The sequence below is a fragment of the Typopeltis vanoorti genome, chromosome 15 (assembly GCF_054136105.1).
Source record: "Typopeltis vanoorti isolate ZY-2024b chromosome 15, IOZ_Tvanoo_1.0, whole genome shotgun sequence".
In the NCBI taxonomy this organism is placed as follows: domain Eukaryota; kingdom Metazoa; phylum Arthropoda; class Arachnida; order Uropygi; family Thelyphonidae; genus Typopeltis; species Typopeltis vanoorti.
In genome coordinates this window covers 35,253,810-35,270,629 of record NC_143563.1, presented here as the reverse complement: position 1 = coordinate 35,270,629, position 16,820 = coordinate 35,253,810, and the positions used below count along the sequence as shown (strand labels likewise).

Here is a 16,820-nt window from a genome sequence, read left to right as displayed (position 1 = left end):
GTTCCTAATTATTACTAAATAAAGAGCCAAAAGGCTTTAGTTCGGCGATGTAAAATTATATAAATCTAGTGGATATTAAATCTAGCATTATTTCAAAGCCGAATGTAGAAACTATGAAAGTTTCTTACGAAATTGGACCAGAGAGTTTATCGGAATACACTCGCCGTCATTTACGAGTTATGAAAAATACACCTCTCCAATACTTCGAGTTTCTTAGTACTGAACGAGAGTTTTTGCTCTCTTAAGGTTTCCATCAGGTCTCAGGGGAGAACCAACCAGTTTGAAACAGCTGTCAGGCCAGTGAAACCTTATCAAAATGGACCAAAAGGCGAATATATGGACGCTTGGGCAAGCGATCATGTCTTCTATAAGGTCCGCGCTAGAGCAACACTTAAATGCCGGGGAGTGGATTCCCGTAAGCTCTCTGGTCAAATTTCTTACGAAACTTTCATAGTTTCTACATTCGGCTTTGAAATAATGCTGGATTTAATACCCACTTGATTTATATAATTGTTCTTAATATTTCTAATGGACGCTGCCATCATCTTCGGATTTGCAAACTTCAGTTCTCCAATGAAAATATCCGGTTACATTTTTGTGTGTATAAGATTGCACTATTCGGGATGATAAGCCAGTTAACTCTCATTTCGAATGAGAGGAAAGATTTTTCTTTATCAACTTGATATTAAATTTCAGTATTCAGCATATCTTGAATCTATTGGGTTTAAGAAATTCAAGTCGATTTTTTTTTCTTTTGTTTGTAGAAACTATTTTCAGTAATCCTGTTTTGGGAATGTATAATTATTGTAGCATGTAATCATTTTTTTTTTTGTTTTAGGAACAAACTATTCAAAGCAGTTTCTGATGTTTGTTTTTCTTTCCATTTCCTGTAACTAACAACAATTGCCGAGACGGCGTAGATATGAAATAATGGCCGATACCGTAAGAGTTTGGCATTTTAAAATCCAGTTTTTTCTCTGTTTTCAAACACAGCACGAAGAGATCACAGTAAACTGATGTTCGCGATTATTTGTTAATTAAAATTACAGTAAGTAAAACCATTTTAAAAGGAACTGTTGTTATCATTAACAAAATGTTGAGCTTTTAACAGGAGCCAGTGATCGAAAACTCATAAACGAATATCTATATTTTTGTGGTTATTTGTTTATTATTTTCTGAGGTTTGTTGAAGGTGGGCCGACATATATTTCATTTTATCTGCTTTAAGATAAATTGTCATTTCTTACAGTACAGTTTTTTTTAGGGGGGGGGGGGTGATAGAAAACATTCTTGTGTCTTTCATACCTTATACTTAAAACTGTCCTCTGAGGTCGCTATGATTATTTTGAAACAATCGTGATCATCCATTATAATTCTTTGTAAACTGATGTTTCAATAATTTGGATTATTTTTAAGGTGAAAATCATGATTAATAGCATCTAAACACAAGTGACCAGAGCATACAATCAGTTTACCATGTTAGCAATTTACTTAGAAATTATGTATAATTAACAAACTTCTTCAAACTAATACTCTGTATATTAATGTTTCAAGTGTGCATTTTAATGTGAATAAATTCGTTATATTTAAAACAAAAGAGTATAAATAAGAGTGCATGTTAAGCCCCTTATTATGGGCTTAATGAAGCCTGGAAAGTGAGCCCTATCAAATGAGGTGAATAATATGGAATGTGTACATGCACAGGTATTCCTCAGAGCTGCAATATGAATACTTCAGAATAGAATAGAAACTTGCTTAGTGTAGTGAGTTTCATAAAAAAACTGTTGCTGTTTCTAATGACTGCACTTATTGTGAGAAGGAATTAAAAATAGTGCTGGTTTGTCACACTTAGGGAATTTTTTTTTCTGAGGGCAGTAATAGTTTAATATATTCATTTTCATCTATTTGAATAAAAGATGACTCATACAGAAACTGACTTATTATTAGACTAGAAAAAGATAATATTAAACCTAATGACTGCAAAATTTCAAGAGATTTCAACCATCAGCAAAATTATCTGTGTAACTCCATTAATTTCTGAAGCTGGCTACCCTCATCCACACTCCCAAGGATCCTCTACCTTCTCTCTATGTTCCAGGTGTTTACTGGGTTCCTTGTTCTTGCAACTTATATTATGGTCAAACTGGGAGATCTGCAAACATCCACCTAGAAGAACATAAAAAAAAATACATATCGTCATAAGTATGATCAGTCAGTTCTAGCAGACCATGCCTTCGGTATCTTGTGCAGAATCAAATAGAAGAAACTACTATACTTCACCACAACTACACAAATACAAATACAAAAGACTTTTTTTTTAGAATCAGCAGCAGATTTAAGAAACCAATCTAATCTTAATAAATATGGTTATATTAAACTTCCCAAGATTTACATAGCCTTAATTCTTAGGTCTCCAATCCAACAGCACCCATTGAGGCTGCTCCTCATAGGACTTTAGGTTTTAGTCATATAATTTTGACTTATTGTTTTGTGCAATTTTGTGTGTTTTTACAATTTTTATATTGTTTCTCTGATGATGATGTCTCAGTGACTGAATTATAGGATTGATTACATGTGTTTAATTATTTTTTTGTGCTGTTTTTATTACAATAAACCTTATGACTACTGTGTAATTGTGGCAATCTCACAACTGTTAACTAGTGCCAAAGAAAATAACCAGTTTGCAAATCATGACAAAATAGAACACAAGGTCTATAATCTCCTTCTCTCCTGGTAATATCTAGTTAATGTTGCTAATGTTCTGATGTCTGCAAAGCCCTCAAAAGGAATCTGTCATTTTTTCTCTATTTGCTGTTCCTAAAAAGACTTCACCAAAACAAGAATATTGATCATTACTAAAGTGGATAAGGATAATGCTGTAATAATGCTTGATTGCTCTGAGTATGTATGACTGAAAAATGTCATTATTCTCATTAGACAACATTGTATCTTTGCCTCTTGAAATATTCAATAACTTAATGTTCAATGACAAAAAGTCTAATAATCCAAGGTGCTCCCCCACACAACCCAGACATGATTTGCTAGAAATATGCAAACAGAACATCCCCTTGAGATCCACAGTTGACAGTTTTAGTTCGTCTACTTATAAATTTCCAAATTGGAAGAATGATAGTATGTTGTGCCCTTCTATTGGAAAAAGCCTAAGTTCAATTCTTATAATGAGTGGAATCTTTATATGGGTTTTATTTCAATTGAAGGTGAGTTAGCTGATCTTATATGCAGGTAGCAAGGTTTTTCTCTCAGAAACTTGGGTTTTTCATCCCATCTACAGGAAAATTAATCATGAGAACCTATGCAGCAAACAAAAAATACTAGTGGTTGTGTTGGGCAGTAGATTACACTGTGTGTAAATGATAATGATAGTTGCATTCTGTAACTGGTGGATTAAAAAGTAGTGATGGAGAGTTGTAGAGTGCCTTCCCTAAATGAGTCCTTGGAGATGTCATGTAATAATAATAATAAAATACTTAGAACAAAAATTCTCTTCTTATTACTAGCCATACTTCTATGTTAAAAATTCTGTTCATTTTAAATCCTTCTCATTAGACATATTCTTTAAAGATACTGATATTATGGCCAGTTTTAAAATAGCCTCCCTATTCATAGTGCACTCATAAAGGAAACTTCAGAACTTATTCTTACTCTCTTTCTCATGATGTATTAGCTTTATTCACTTTTACCATGCATGCATACAATCTTGTTGTTTTACTGGTACATGAAAAACCTACACGCAGATTGAGGGCATTGCTATGGGCTTCTCCTATCTCTCTACTCTTCGTTTTCTCCCACCAGTCTTTTCATGGAGCATTTAAAAATCACTCTAAGATCCTGAATACAGCTCCACCAATATAGTATGGAGCCTTATATCTCTGTATCCCAAAGTGTAACACCTTGCATTTATTAACATTAAAACTGCAATCCCACTCATTTGTCCAAGCTAAAGACTATTCAAATCTCCCTGTAGAGAATTAACATCAGCACTACTCCTGATACTTCTACCTAACTTTGCATCATCGGCAAACATTTGAAGATGTTCAGTCAATCAACAAGAAATGTCATTAACAATCAAGTTAAACAGGAGGGGCCCATCTGGAGTACACATATATACAAGAAACAAGCCACATTACAATCTACGTGGTATGCTAAATCACAGTAATTTGATCAACTGCTAAACTAGTGGCCTGACCTCTGGTGAAAGAAAACAAAAAACTTACTGCATCAAAGCTGATGTAGTAAGGTGACCAAATCTGAGCAAAGTAGAGGCACCACCATTCCCTTATCCCTACATGTCAATGTACTTTTTATCATAGCAGCTATATGATGTATAGGCTTTGCAACACGTGTGATGTGCCCTTGGAACTTCAGTCCACTATCTGTCGTCGTGCCAAGGTGCATAACTTTACACTTGCTAATGGTAAACTGATAGCCATTTTCGTTTACCCAAATTTCCAGCCTATTTAAATCATTCTGTAAGTGCTGGATATCAGTAGCATCCCTCATTGCAGTGCCTATATTAATGTCATCAGCAAACAATTGCACATCTCCAGTTAGACCCTTCCTAATGCCATGGATAATATTAAGGTCACGACTCTTAATATCATGTGATTTTAAAGCCAGTTCAAAGTGTTTGCAGCCTTCTCGGGTATCCCAAGGACAGCATCCCCTTTACATACACCCAGGAGTTTATAGGATATCATGCTCATGTAGCTTGGGTACCATGGGTTTGAGGTGAGCAAGAAGGAATATGTTGGAGATGTAGAGCACAAAAAAAAGGAAAGATCTGGTCCTGGTCACCATACTTCAAATACCACTATGTGGTAGACTGAGATATTTCCACTATGCTGCATTTATTATTATTATTACTACACCCTACATGGAGTCGACAGACTCATCTGGGAGGTTCATTCAACTGACAACATATTTATCATATAGAATCTTAAAACCTTAATATTCCTTGCATTAACAACACATTCTGGTAATCCATTCACTGACAATTCTCCATGTAAAAAATCTACTCCTCATACCCCTCTTCACCATACTTTTACATAACTTCCAGGAATAACCTCTGGTGCTTCCTCTCTCACCTTCTACTCTTTTTATAATCCTCTCTGGATTAATCTGATAAAATCCTCTCACTAACTTAAATGTATCTATCATATCACCTCTCTTCCTGCTATCCACCAAACTCTGCAATCCACATTTCTTCAACTCTCCCAGCATTCCAAACTCCTGATATTGTCTTAGTCACTTGTCTCTGAACCTTTTCCAATGTCTCCACATCACATTGAAAACCAGGTGACCAGATCTGGGTACAAATAGTCCAAGTGTGGTTTGACTAGTGCCTTAAACAGTGGCACAACCACTTCCTTTTCCCTACATGTTAGAGTACTTCCTATCATAGCAGCACTATAATGTGCAGCCTTTGCAACACTTGCAATATATCCTCTAAACTTCAGTCTACTGTCAGCCATCACTCCCAAATCTCTAATCTCATCCACTTCCTGCAGTATGTCACCATCGATATAGTACACAGCCCTATGTTTCTGCACTCCAAAATGCAACACCTTGCACTTATTGATATTAAAACTACAACCCCACTCTTTTGTCCAAGTAAAAAGTCTATTCAAATCTTCCTGAAGGGATTTAACATCAGGTGTGTGCTACTTATAATTCTTCCCAACTTATCATCAGCAAATAACAGAAGATCCCTAGTCAGTCCACATGATATATTGTTTACAAACAACTTAAACAGCAGAGCCCCAAGAACAGAACTCTGGAGCATGCCACTTGTTATCCTCCTTTTTGGTGATACTGTCCCATCATACACAACCTGCTGGTATCATTCATAGAGCCAATCTCTGATCCATCTACCAATATACTATCTATTCCCATCCTCTGCAGCTTGTACACCAACTTATCATGTGGCTATCAAACGCTTTTGCAAAGTCTAAGAATTTCATTGTATATGATTCTCCCTTATCTAGCACACTTGTCACCTTATCATAAAATGTAAGTAAATTACTAAAACAGGACCCACCCTTCACAAAACCATGCTGACCATCATAAAGAATGCTATGTCCATCAACCCAATTCTGTATTCTATTCTATTCCTTACCAATCTCTCTAACACCTTGACCACAACTGCAGTTATACAGACTAGCCTATAGTTGGAGACTTCTGTCTTAGAACCATGCTTGTGGGAGTGGCACTATTTTGCCTTCATTCCACTCTCCTTAGGAACCCTACCTACTGCAAGACTCATTAAATAACCAGGTCAGGGCAGTGGTGTGTTGGTAAATTTTTAGCAACCGGTTTGCTCGAGCCGGTCCCAACACACCACTGGGTCAAGAATACATGGTGATTTATCATCCATTCCCACAGCCTTATTCACATCTAATCCAACCAACCTCTGATAACACCTCTGTTTCTTTCACTTCCAATTCTCCTAATACTTGCCTTTCTTCTATATATTGCACCAGATCATTTACACCAGTATGATATATGCTGATAAAGTGCTTGTTCAATAATTCCACTATATCCTTTGCAGTTGTTAGTCTGCTGCCATGACTATACCCCAGTGTTAATGTGCCATAATTATTCTTCCTCTTGCTTGCCATGTAGCAGAAAAATTCCCTTGAGTTAACTTTGACTTAACCAGCCAATCTCCTCTCATACTGCATCTTTTCTTTCTTTACCATGCTCATCACTTTTTTAGCCTGCACTTTATACTCTTCATGGACTGCTCACCAACTGCCTTGTACCTTCTCCATAACATTTTCTATTCCAGCACAGCTTGCTTGATTTCACTGTTCATCCATTTCACTCTTACTCTATTTACTCACTTAACCCGTGGTATGCAGTCATAATTTGCTTGTCAGATATGGCCTTGTGACTTTCCATGCATTGTCAACATCTTTTCCATTCAGCTCATCTATTCGACGTACTGATGCTGACTGCAGAGCTGCCTATAATCACCTGCTTTATACTTTCACGTGCATCCCTTTTTGGCAGTGACCTTTCTTGTTTCATCATTCCCCAAACAAGTACCTCATGATCACTCTCACCAACCAGGATCAGTGTTAACATTAACAACTACATCTTGTGAAGTTGTCATCAAATCCAAAACATTAAAGCCTCTAGTTGCTTCAATCATGTGCAACTTAAGATACTTATCTCTCAGAAATTCCACAAATTCGCTCTCCTTGTTCCCATACACTATCTCCTCCTTCCAGTCTAAACATTTCACAATCAGTATTCTCTGCATTCCCTGGCCTATAACAGCATCCTATCAGATATACTAACCTGCTTATTTCAACTTTGCACCACACAGATTCAAAATCTGTGCATGCACCATCAACTTCCACACTTTGTGGACACAATTCCTCTGCAATCATTAACAGCACTCTCCCTCCTCTTTTCACATCTCTGTCCTTCTGGAACGTTATATATTCTTGTAATTCTATTCCTGACATCACATCCTTCTCAGACAACCAAGTTTCACTTATTCCAATTATTTTTGGACATACCGTCTTAATCAATGCAACAAACTCAGCTCTCTTGTTTCGAATGTTCCTTACATTTGTGTATAAACATAACAATCCCTGTGTGTTTGAGGCCATTCTGCCAGCACCGACATTTTCTCTTCTAGGCTATACTACACCTCTCTTTGGTTTGACCATTCCCATTTTCCTGATCCTGACTGTGATTTCCATTCCTACTTGTCTCATCCTGACCTTTATGCATTCCATCATCCTGTGTTGCTACAACCGCATCTTCAACCTCATATCCATCTTCTTCCTGCCATACAATTTGTTGATTTGTGCTGTCCTGTTTCACAGGTAGACTCTGATTGTTTGCTACATTAACTTCTTGTCTTTAAAAATTATTTGTTTTGAATGACATCTGGAAATCCCTCATAAATTTTAGTGAAGATGGTAAATTAAATATGGAAAGAGACAATAGATTAAGCAAAGCAGCTGAATAAATTTATATGGAATAAGAGAGAAATTAGCCCAAACACTAAACTGGCAGTTCATGAGACAGTTCCAAAACCAATGCAACAAACTCAGCTCTCTTGTTTCGAATGTTCCTTACATTTGTGTATAAACATAACAATCCCTGTGTGTTTGAGGCCATTCTGCCAGCACCGACATTTTCTCTTCTAGGCTATACTACACCTCTCTTTGGTTTGACCATTCCCATTTTCCTGATCCTGACTGTGATTTCCATTCCTACTTGTCTCATCCTGACCTTTATGCATTCCATCATCCTGTGTTGCTACAACCGCATCTTCAACCTCATATCCATCTTCTTCCTGCCATACAATTTGTTGATTTGTGCTGTCCTGTTTCACAGGTAGACTCTGATTGTTTGCTACATTAACTTCTTGTCTTTAAAAATTATTTGTTTTGAATGACATCTGGAAATCCCTCATAAATTTTAGTGAAGATGGTAAATTAAATATGGAAAGAGACAATAGATTAAGCAAAGCAGCTGAATAAATTTATATGGAATAAGAGAGAAATTAGCCCAAACACTAAACTGGCAGTTCATGAGACAGTTCCAAAACCAATTTTAACTTATGAATCTGTAAGTTAGGTTAGAAAAAAGAATAAAATTTTGATCATCAGACTGGAGACCAAAGGTATGACAGTTCAGAGAAAAATTAGGGGAGAGTGAATATATAGCATCAGTGGCAAAATCTTATTAAAAATGAAACTGTTAAGACGCAACTTGACATTGTTAACATTCATGAATGTGTGAACAGAGCTAATCTAACTTGGATTGCATATGTAAGGTACTTATATAATCAATCAATAACAGTATGGCATCCTCAAAACACCTGACACACAGTTTGGGCTGTTGGATTAAATGACACAGTTCTTGCCACTGAACTCAAGGGTAGGTACCTTTACTGCACCTTTTTCAGACAATGACTATAACCCCTATAAATATTCTGAGATACTTCTGAAATGATAGTTAAAATTCTTCACAAATGTAATCTCCATGCCACTTTCTGATCACATCTAGCTGGCAATCTTCATCCTTCTCCAAAGGATTAGTTTTATCCTCTTGAATATACTGGAGTGTATAAAGTTCCTTGTCCATGAAACCTAGCTTACTTTGGACAGACCAATAGATTTATTATTATCTGCTTTAAAGAATGTTAAAACTACTTTGACAGTTATCTGTATGAAGTCTTTATAGGCAGGCTATCTCAAAGCAACCTCATATCCAAAAAAAGGGCAATACAAGTTTACCATGAAACTACTGACCAATTGCCATCATCTTTGTCCTCTCCAAAATAATGGAAAAAGTCATCATTAGCCAACTCCCCACTATTTAGAGGCCCACCAATTAATCAGCAACCACCAGTATGGATTCCACCATTCAAGATCCACAGCTGACGTAGTTAACATCACCCAACACTGGACACATACTATGGAAAAGTTTGAAGAAACTTATGCTATCACCCTTGACGTTTCCATAGCTTTCAACCACGTAGGACATTGAGGCTACCAAACAAATTGCCATCCTTCAGTCTCCCTGCTACCCTCTGTAATTGGGTAGCCATCTTTCTCTCTGGTTGTTCTCTGCAAGTCATGATAGATGGCTCCCTCTCTTCAAGCTGTGTCACCACAATGCTGGAGTGTCTCAAGGCTCTGTCCTATCACCTACCCTCTTTCTCCTGTACCTAAATGACCTACTTGCAATAACCACTAAATCCTATCCACATCTTTGCAGATGATGATAGTGCTCTCCACTCATCCTACTCATTTGACAAACCATCTTCAACTAGTGCCTTAAACATAGTATGATTTACATACTATGTTTCAGTGGGGTGAGGACAACATTATCATGCTCAATCCTACCAAAACACAGTCTTGCCTTTTCTCATGCAAAAGAGATCCCAGCTCACCTACCCTTAGTAATACACATCACCAGACAAGATCAGATCTGCTTGCTTAGAGAGTAATGTTTACTTCCAGTCTTTCTGATATAAACACATGACATCACTAGTATCCAAGAAACTTGGTATTCTGTTTTGCTCAAGAGCCTATTTTACACTCAACAATGCAATTATATATAAATTGCAAATCTGCCCATGTTTAGAATACTGACCATATGTTTGGGGTATATACCTAAAACTTACCTTAAAATCCTTGACATCATCATCTAGAGGCAAGTAATTAGGCTCATAGATGATCCTTCTCTTACCGATTCACCTCAGTCTCTATCTTACAAGTGCAGTATTTTCAGCACCATCTATTCAACAGGTACTTCCATGGTCACTGCTCTGGTGAATTGGCAACTATCATTTCTCCACTTTCTGTTGCACCTGTTAATACAAGAGCAGCAGCTGCCTAGTATCCCATTACTGCAACTCCAAACACACTGAACGTGCTTCTATTCTTTCTCTTTTATTTCGTCCATCCACCTCTGTCCTCTGGAATAGTTTACCCTCATGAAGTATTCTGAAACAACTACAACCTGCAACTCTTCAAAAAAAAAAAAAAAAACATCAATAAACTCCTCAGTCCTCATCTACACCACACGCATCACACCGATGTGCTTATAAGTCCCTCAACCTCTCATGTATGGGATCAACATGCACATATATATATATATAAGGGCCATGTTCTGGATACCCTTTCAGGATTAAGTGAAAGAATATAGCTGTTGTATAGAAGTCATTATAGGGACTATTTTTGGAATCAACATCAGCAGAAAAAATCATATCAACATGCTACTATTCTTTCTCAAGTTACAGCACCTACATTAATTGCCAAAAATGTGGGAGGTAGTCATTGTAAGACCACATAAAATAGCCTGACTTCTGCCTTGAGAGAGAGAGAGAGAGAGAGAGTGAGTATTGATATGACATTAGTTCCTTTTCAGTTATAATATAAATTGTTTCCACCACAGTCTAAATGTGAGTGCTGTGTATTTTACCACATTTGTAATTTGTGTCCTTAAGATATTAGTTCTCTAATTATTTTCTTCTGGTTTCTATATCTTGAATACTGTATTTTCCAGTGTATAAGACGCACTTTTTTTACCTTTAAAAATCATCTTATAAATGGGGTGCATCTTATATAATGAAGGTAAAGATTGTTTCCTCTTTTCAAAGTCATATGCACTCCCTTTTATGTTCCAAGATCTTTGTAGGCGGTTAATGGTGCAATCAAATTGATGCGTGACCTTCACGTGATTTCTAGTGCATCATTGGCTAAGAACAGGGACCCCCTATTCAAGTTTCATAATATCTTATCCGAGTAATCAGTTACCGATGTTTATCAGTATTGAGTTGACGTGTTGAGATATTTTGTGTTCAGTTTGATATTTCCCCGTAGATTTTAGTGATGGGAAAAAAAACAGGCGACATTCATATACTTCATGTTACAAATTGCAGGTTGTAAAATATGCAGAAGAACATGGGAATAGGGAAGCTGAAAGACATTTTGGACCTCCGCCTACAGAAAAAATTATTAGAACTTGGCGTGGTCAGAAGGAGATTGTGTACAATTTGTGTAAAGAAAAGCACGTGGAAAAATTGTGAAGTGGCCAGAACTAGAGACCAAAGTTTTGAAATGGGTGCAAGAAAACCGGCAAAATGGCATTGCCATTTCAACAAAAATGATTCGTACACATGCAAAGTAGCCTGTTAGCGTAACATTGAAGATTTTAAAGGCGGTGCGTCATGGTGTTACCGTTTCATGAAACGCAGTGGACTTTGTATGCGTACAAAAACAAAAATCAGTCAAAAAATGCCAAAAGAATATGAAGACAAAATTATTTCTATATTATAAGAAATTAATGATGATAGAGAACAGTCAGATGACAGTGACATGGGTTTTGCAGGTTTCTGAAAGGTCAGTTTACTATTAAAAATTACCTATTATTTTATCCATTTTTTTTTTAAAATCATACTTTAAAGTTTAGGTTTTTTCCAGAAAATTGTATTAAATTTTTTGGGTGCGTCTTATACACCAGAAAATATGGGTAGCTATTATGAATAATAACCGGTACCTAAACCTGCCTATGGATATTTAGAACTATTTATATTCAAGTTGGATTCTGTCTTGTTTAAAAGCTTTTTTAGTTTGTGAAAAATAAACTTTTTATTGGTTCTTTTTTTTTTTTCAGATTCCTTGTATTTGTTTTATTTTTATCTAGTCTTGAACATGTTTTATTTTAAAAATAAAAAAAATAAATAAAATATCATGGACTGAAATGATAACCATTCAAGATATCAGAGGAGAATTACGCTACAAATTTCACTAGTAACAAAAATCAGAGAAAGACAGTTACATTGATATGGACATGTATACAAAATGCCTATTAACATGTTTCCTCATGTTCCCCAAAATGGAAGAGTAGAAGGAAAGTTACCACCAGGTAACTTTCCTTCCCAGAAAGACCTAGAAAGAAATGGATAGAAAACATCAAGACTATTAAGTGGTCTGAACTCTTACAGAAATTTAAATAACTTGGGTGTGAGATTAGACTGGAAATCCTTTCCTTCATGGTTACACGGTGATCAGCATTCATTATTAAAAATTATGGAAGCAACTGCCATATTATAGTAAAATTTCAGTTTAATATAAGCCAAAATAATCACTCGACATTTCAACCTTCATATGGAGTCATCATATGAAGTATACACATATACAAAGACACAAGCTACATTACAATCTACGAAGTATGCTAAAGTTACAGTAATTTGGTCAACCGTTAAAACTACTGGCCTAACCTCTGGTGGAAAAAAAAGGAAAGGAGCCTAACCTGCTCTTTGAAAGAATGTAGTCTTCTTCCGCAGATGTGTGGAGATGATTGTAAGTTCTGGCTCACAGTATCCAATGTGATTTTTTTTTTTTCACCAGAGGTCAGGTTAGTATTTTTAACAGTTGACCGAGTTACTGTAACTTTAGCATACCATGTAGATTGCAATATAGCTTGTTTCTCTGTATAGTATATACTCCAGATGATGACCTTGATATGAAGGTCAAAACATCGAATGATGATGAGAGCTCTTGTAAAAGTGGTGGTTTTTATCTGCTTTATTGTGTTTTTCCCTTAGAAAATTAGTGTTTTATAGTATATTAGTGTAGATTGTCATGTTTTTTAGCATCTTTTTTGTTAAGATATTGCTATAATAAATATAGTTCAAAATGACCAAAAACGCACAAGAAATAATGCTAAGAAGAGCAGCGAAGTCGAGAACAAGAAGGCTTGCCCCCCTAAGGAGGTTATTGAAGATATTGAGGTGGTTATTGAAAATGAATTAACCTCCAAAATAGCAAAATTAAAGCAGATTATCTGAGAAACAATGCAAGAATTACCTAAAGTCGACAGGCATTTGAATGAGCATAGGGAGGAAAAGAAAATTAAGCAACAAAATTAAAAAACAACAACAACAAAGCATGGCATCAGGTAAGTCAGTAAGTAATGAAAGTCAGGTAAGTAACATTGTTCATAAAAAGAAGGATGTTATTTGGTATGGCAACTCTATCATAAAACATGCTGCTGATGAGCAGGTTATAACGTCAAGTTTACCAGGAGCAAAAATTAAAAATATAGCACATGCAATTCAAAGACAGAAAATAAAAATTAATGAGATCATTATTGTAGTAGGTATTAACAGCTTAACTCGTGATAAGTTCAATATGAGAGAGGACGCGAAAGGGTTGTTGGAAGAGGCAAGAGTAAAGAGTGAGAAAGTGAAAACAGTAAGTATGTTACCTTGATATTATAAAAATGAATTAAGAAGAAGGGCTATGATGGGAAATAATTCAATGTGAGGTTGTGTAGAAAGAATGGATGTGAGTTTTTGGATGTGTGGAGTGAGTTTGAGAGAAGATTAGAGTTGTATAAGAGGGATGGCCATGGCCTACATCTGAATGCATTTGGTATCAGGAGTCTTGAAAAACTAATAACTGGTATTGAGACCTAACACAGAGAGTTAGGGAAACTAAATTATAATGGGAGGGATGGTGAGAATATGAGTTTAAGAGCGAAAATGTTATATAATTGTGCAAATGATGTGAATGGGCATTATCATGGAAATGTTTATGAGGAGAGAATGAGTTAGACTCAGGAGCGCGCCGGCATCATATGTGCAATGTGTGCGACGCACACAGGTGCCAGGATAGTAAAGGCATCAAAGAGGAGGAAATACTTTTTAAATAAAACGTTTTTTTAAAGTGATTTTTTTTATTGGAGGGGGGATAGGGGCACCAACTAAAGTTTTGCACACAGGTGCCGGACACTACTGGCATGCTACTGGGTATAGGGGTGCCAACTAAAGTTTTGCACACAGGCACCGGACACTACTGGCACACCCCTGGTTAGACTTTGTGTTCATCCGGTTCTGCAAAGATGTCTACTTGTATAAGACATTAGAGAAGATACTTCTGGTGGGTGGGGAAAAGGATAAGAGGGCATCCTTGGAAGCTGAGAATGAATGTCACTAAGAGTGGGGTGAGGGCTAGATTTTTCTCTCATAGGGTGGTGCATGATTGGAATGGATTGCCATTAGATGTGCTGTGTGCAAGCAGTGTGAATGAATTCAAAAATAAGTATGATAGCTGGTGCATGTAGTATGTGGCCTCTCTTGATGAGTCCCTGACTTCCTGGAGGTCTCTCTTAATAATAATAATATATTAAACTGAAGTTTAACTATAACACAGTAGTTGTTTCCGCAATTTTTAATAAATTAGACGGGATAGTTGTTGTTCATGGTAGCCTAAATCCACCTTAGGTGGATGAGGATGATGATGAAGATCTTGATGAGTCTTGATTTTGTCACCAAGGACATAAGAATCATATCAGAGACTATGGGCCTGAACTTACAATTATCTCCACGCACAAGATTTTGTGGAAGAAGCATACATTGTTTCATAAGAGTACTTTCCTTCTGGAAACTGTATAAGGAAAGCTGTAAAGCAGCAAAAGGTATATAAAAGAGAAAGGATGGTTAACATTACTGAACAGTATAAGCAAAACTACTGTCCACAACTGGGATAAACACAATCCTCATTCAGCTTATATACTCAGTCATGCTGCTATGTGGACAGATTTGAAGTAATGTGAGTTCAGAGTTGGAGTAATTGACAGGAAAAGAAGATATGTTAGAATAATTCAAGTTAGTAAAAGAATTTACAGTGTGGATACAGTTAAGATTTTATAGCTCATGGCACAAGGGAAGAACTAAGGATCATTATTAGAAGCTGAGTAAAGGTATGATTAAGAAACATATGAGATCTAGATTTTTCTCATGGCATATAGTGAGTGTGTTTGATGGGCTATTGTTGGAGGCTATGAGTGCATTTTTAGTTAATGCAGATATGATAGATATTTAGGTGTTTGACCTTGAAGAGGTCAAACACCTAAATATCTAAATAAACACCTAAACACCTTCCTTCAGTGAGTCCTTGACTAACTGAATGAGGCTGTATAATAATAATTACTACCTTGCCCCAATCTAAATAGATCTGATGGACTGTGGATGTATATCCTTTTTATGGGAATAGTATTGCTTAATTGTTATTTATTATTATTGTGCCCTCCATTGAGTCAGCAGACTCATTGTAGGAGGTCATTCAACTGAACGTATTTATTATACCGAATCTTAAAATATTTAATGCTCCTTGCATTGACAACACATTCTGATGCCTTCCATTCACTGATAATTCTCTGTGTAAAAAATCTACTCCTCAATCTCCTCTTCACCACACTCTTACGTTATTCCTAAATATCTAAATAAATATCTGATTTTGGCCTCTGGTTTTTCCCCTCTCACCTTCTACTCTTTTAATAATCCCATCTGGATTAATCCGATAAAATCCTCTCACTAATTTAAATGTCTCTCTCCTATCACCTGTTTTTCTCCTATCCACCAAAACTCTGCAATCGCATTTCCTTAACCTCTCTCCATAGCCAGCATTTCAAAGTCCTGATATTGTTGAATTGATATTGAAATGACATAAATACATTTCTCCCAATGTCAGGGTTTGCGACAGGCTGGTTGGAATCACTTAAAGTCGCATCATGTAAATAGCGGAACCCTGCACCAAGAGGAATAACGCATGGAATAAAAAAATTCATTGCCATACAGTGGAAAATTATTTCCAGATATTTTTGATGTCTAAATATCACTTATTTAGCAGAACACAGTATGGTTTTGTTTAGGGAATGATTGATTATAATAAACCTGCCAACTTCTTTATGAAGAGGTCACATGAGAAATAGGTCATGGTAATGATTATGATGTGATTTATTTGGATATCAGACAAGCCTTTGTTAGTGTTCCATACAGAAACCTAATGATTAAACATTAGGTACAAGATCATATTACTGAGATGGGTTTAGAGAGGATTCCAATAGTCAAGTGGTAGTAGTAGGCTGCTGCAAGGTTGATTGTTAGAGCCCTCATTGTTTAATGTTTCTAAATGATTTTGGCCTGAATATTAAGAGTAAAATTTCTCTTTCTTCTAATAACGTGAAGCTAGACAGCATAGTTAGTTGTTCATATTATCTCATTTTTTTACAGGATGATCTTAAAAGATTGGAAGTTATGGACATGAGATTTAAAATTAATGTAAATGTGTGCAGTAAGGCAAATTTCTGAAATGGTCTTGTACTGCTTCATGTATGTCAAATTAAGGAGAACTGTGCATGTTTCGACATGTCTGTGCTATTGCTTTAAGTCATGTCAAAACCATTAAGCCAGTAGTTGACAAGCTAGGGTAGAGTTTGCATGTGCATGTTTGTCGCTTTTTTGTCAGAAAAATGAGTGAA

The 16,820-nt window shown here is 36.2% G+C and overlaps 1 protein-coding gene across 1 annotated transcript in view; it reads left to right on the top strand.

The window, feature by feature from the left end:
- The first annotated feature begins 932 nt into the window (after positions 1-932).
- LOC150098599 (transmembrane and coiled-coil domains protein 2-like) overlaps positions 933-16,820 on the top strand; it is a 168,563-nt gene continuing 152,675 nt past the window's right edge. Inside the window, exon 1 of the mRNA XM_090405273.1 lies at positions 933-1,048. The gene's annotated coding sequence lies outside the window, so the exon portion shown is untranslated. The remainder of the gene's footprint in view (positions 1,049-16,820) is intronic.